Below are 4,512 nucleotides of genomic sequence, written 5' to 3' on the forward strand. Positions count from 1 at the left end.
TGCTGTCCTCTCACAGCCATGTCCCCCTTCAGTCAACCCTCATGGCCATGTCCCCTCCTCATTCAGCCCTTGCTGTCCCCTCATAGTCATGTCCCCCTTCAGTCAACCCTCATGGCCATGTCCCCTCCTCATTCAGCCCCTGCTGTCCCCTCATAGCCATGTCCCCCTTCAGTCAACCCTCATGGCCATGTCCCCCCTCCCTCGGTCAGCCCTTGCTGTCCCCTCACGACCGTGTCCCCCCCCCTTAGTCAGCCCTCATCTCCTCTCACAGCCATGTTCCTCCCTCAGTCAGCCCTTGCTGTCCCGTCAAGGCCATTTTCCCCCTCAGTCAACCCTTGCTGTCCCTTCACAGCCATGTGCCCCCTCAGTCAACCCTCACAGCCATGGCCCCCCTTCAGTCAGCCCTTGCTGTCCCCTCACAGCCATGTATCCCCCTCAGTTAGCAGTTAGCCCTCATAGCCATGTCCCCCCCACAATCAGCCCTTGCTTCCCCTCATGGCCATGTCCCCCCTTCAGTCAGCCTTCATCTCCCCTCACAGCCATGTCCCCCCTCAGTCAGCCTTCACGGTCGTGTCCCCCTTCAGTCAGTCCTCACCATCCCCTCAAGGCCATGTCCCCCATCTTTCTCCCCTCATAGCGATGTCTCCCCTCAGTCAGCCCTCACAACCTCATCCTCTCCTTGTTGCCCCCATTCTCCTCACACACCCCTCACTTTCCCAGCCTTGCCTCCATTTCCCACACAGGCCCCTCTCGTGCCCCTTTCTCCCTCCTTTTCCCAAGAAAGGTGACAGGAATTGGGGGGTGCCCCCTTCCTTGGGGGCGTCCAGCATGGCCCCGTGCCTGTGAGGTGTCGGCGGGCGCACATGGCTGTCAGCGTCAGCACACACCTCCTCTCACCGGAGAGGAAATGTTAGGGCAGCCTGACAGGGTGTGACTGGAAATTAAAGAGCTGAAATTAGGCAAAGGGAAATTTCAGTCTGGTTATTTATTAGGGAAACAAAAAAGAACTTGCTTGGCGGGAGGTGTCTGCTTTGTGCAAGAGGGTGTCGGTGCGAACCTGGGGTGTCATTGCAAACCTGGCCATTTTGCACAAAAGCTGGTGGATGATGAAACTTGTGCTGGTCCGTGGGGATGGAGGGATGGCTGGGATGTGCCCTGGCAGACGTCGGGGAGGAGGCGTGGGGCTGGCTCTCCCTGTAAATCCTGTTGTCACTCCGGGTGGAGCTGGCTGGGGACTTGTTGCCCGCTAACAGGGACCTGCCCTCGCTTAGACCCCAATGGGGCTATGGGGGTGGAACGGGGCAGAATTTGGCCCGGTGCCTCCGGTTCCTGCATAAAAGGCTGGCAGCCTCGTGAACGTTGCAGAGCAATCTGTGACCTAGTTAACCAAGAGCTATAGATTCCGTGTAGTATTTGATTGTGTTTGTCGTATCTTTTGCTATGATGGATAACCAACTTGGAGTGAATTTTGGTCTAGTAAGAGGTGCCAATAAGTGAAATGCACAGATTTAATTAAGCAGAGTATAAATTTGCTGGGCTGGTTCCCTCGCAGAGGTGCAGGCATTCGGCAAAGATGCTGCCCCAGGTTGAACAGAGAAGGAAGTTAAAGAATGACACACCGAGAGCTTCCATCCACTGTAACCTCTGTTTTAAAAACAGGTTTTTAAAGCTCCCCTCCTGACACATCTGTCAGTCATTAAAACAAAGGGTGAACTGTGGGTAAAATTCCAGCTTCTCTGCCAGGCAGCCAGACACAGGGCACCCAGGGGTGCTGGGTTTCCTTAGGATCCCAGGCACCTTGATTGAGGTGAGTGATTAAGCCATCCTTTCGTTCTGCGTCTCAGCTGCAGGGTGGCCAGAATATTCCAGTTCCCAGCCCCCTCGTGTGCTGGGGAGTCATGGAGTGTGTGCTGGGATACATTGCAGGCTCCTGCCTTCAAGGTATGCTTAGGATGGTGCAGCAGCCGTGAATAACCCAGCTTCCACTCTGTACAAACAAATCAAATTGGAAATCAAATTTATGAAAGCTAGTGGAATTCAGTCCTTTATTTGTAGTTAATTATTTTTTAAATATGGGATTATTGCAAGTTGTATGGATTCAGCCCCATCTGTTTGTAACAGCCATAATCAGAGCTGGGTAGCAGAGTAAGATTTTTCAAAGACGAGAATCCATAAATACTGGTTTTATGCTGACGGCTAATTACTCTTCAGACAGAGCCCTTATTCCTTAAAAGTGCCTGCACTTCTATTTATTCAGAAAGAGAGAGAGAAATAAATATGGTGCTGAGATACAAGACCGAATGTGCAGAACAAGGGACGGTGGTGCAGCTTGTGGAAGAGATAAGGTGTGTCCTTTTTCTTTTTTTTTGGTTTGCGAATCAAAAGGACATGAAGAAAACAAACCAAGAGGGGTTAGAAGACAAATACTAGATACAAAGAATCAGATGGGCAAAAAAAATTTGCAAAGAAGTCATGATACAGCATTTGGGTTAGCAAATACTCTTCACATGATGTGAGAGATGCCAGCAGGGGTTTGCTGGCCGTTTTAAGGTGCTGTGTGCAGTAGCAGTGAGTGGCTTTTCTCTCCTTCTTATTCTAGAGCTTTAAGCTCTGTGATTTGTTAAATGTGTTCCAAACTGTCCTGGTTTGGTTGTTTGTTTGGTTTTTTTTTCCCTTTAGGCCATTCTTACAGGTGAGCACCTCTGTAACAGGGAGGATGGATATAGATGGGACTTGTTGATTATTTTTTTTCCCCCATCTGTCTGCCAGAGCCTAGACGATGAAATCCAGGAGATGGAACTGGTACATGATCAAAGATCAGGGCTGATGCCCAACCAAGAGATTTGGAACTATTTTCTCATAGGACCCTTCAATCTGAGCAGGATTCTGTTCTTTCCCACCCAACCTCTAAGCTGCTTGATGCTTCAGCCGAAGAAGAGGGTGTGTCATTAGGTTCTTAGCTGTTATGTGTGGAAAGTGTTGATTTTTTTCTGCTTAAAAGATAGTGTTGTCCAGAGTGTGACACCCACCTCTGTGGTGTCTCTCACTTTACTGCTGTTTGGGAAAGCTCTGAGCAGGGCTGGGGGTACTGGAGCAGATTGAGGGAGTCTGGCCTTGCATGCTTTGAACGCTGGGTTTCCTGGTAGTGCAGAAAGGAAAAGAGGTGGATTAGCAAATTGAAATGGCACGTAGAAGTCTGTTAAAAGAATTAAGTGCTGCGGTGAGCTGAGCTGATGTGTGTATGCAGGTATGCTGCTTTGCACTGGGGGGTGACTTGGCAGAGTGGCAGACTTCTTAGGTTCGACTTACCTTTTTAAAGACAAATCTGGAGTCAATAAAGCACTTGTTTTCCTGAACAAGAGAAAAAGAGAGCACCTGTACTGCACAGAGTGCTTACTGCAAAAGGTCACTGGTCACCTGGAGGATTGCCTGGGATATACTGCTGTGCATTACTGTGGGCAGCTGAGGACTGGGGGCACTCTGACCTTTTGAAGAAAACTGCAATAAAACCAAATAACAATCTCCCCATGCTACAGGTTGGGGAAATTTAAAAGGGCCTGGGATTCTTCGTCTCTTAAACTGACCTCTGAAAAACGTATTAGCTTTGCAATTGATCAGTCATGCATGGCTTCAGGGAATAGCTACTTTTTTTACATGTGCCAAATACTAATCACTGATGTTCAAAAAAAAAAAAAAGAAAAGAGAGAAGTGGTTGTAGTCGGAAAGTGACTGCAGAAATGCCACAGTGGGATTCCATATTTATTTGCTCTCAACAATTTCCAGATCAAATTGACTCAGTGCAAAGTCAAAATGATTTCCCCTCCAACTGCCGCTACTGCAAACTCAGCCTCAGATCTGGGAAAATCAGACCGTGTGGTTTCTGCCTTTTGCATCATAACCAGTAATAAAGATTTTGCTGTTGGAGCTGAACTGACAGTTTTGCTGATGATGGATGAAGCAAAACAGAGTGCTTCTTGCTGTAGTGTTGCTGTGTTGGCTTCATGGGTCTCACAGGTAGGGAGGCAGTGGAGAGAGAGAACAGCATTCCTCTGAAGTATTTTTATACCAGCCCTACTAATGCCATCCAGTGCTTAAGGACAAGTGCTGTAACCAGCTGAACCAGAAAGTGCCCATCAATGAAATTAAACTAGCGAGGTTACTTCCAGTCATGAGGTGTGAGAAAAATGTGAATAGTGAAATAGATTTGCTGGTTTTTCTTTTCCTCCTTGGGTGCAAAAGGCAAGTTTCCTTCCCTGATGTCTGAGAATACCTAATATCTTAACTTGACAGTGTCCTTTGTCCCTTTCAAATAAGGGAGTATGTCAAATTCAGGCAGGTTTTCAGTCCTCTGCTGGGATTGTACCCTTGGGTTTGACACATGCATTCATTTCCTCCGGATTAGTAATACTGAAGCCTATTTATTTTACAGTGCAGTTCTCTTCATCCTGGCTTTTCTCCCTGTCTCCACCTTCATTTGCCTCACCTTGCTGTCTGCTGTCCTCTTTTAACATA

The sequence above is a fragment of the Calidris pugnax genome, unplaced genomic scaffold (genome assembly GCF_001431845.1).
Source record: "Calidris pugnax isolate Ruff unplaced genomic scaffold, ASM143184v1 scaffold162, whole genome shotgun sequence".
NCBI classification, from domain to species: Eukaryota; Metazoa; Chordata; class Aves; order Charadriiformes; family Scolopacidae; genus Calidris; species Calidris pugnax.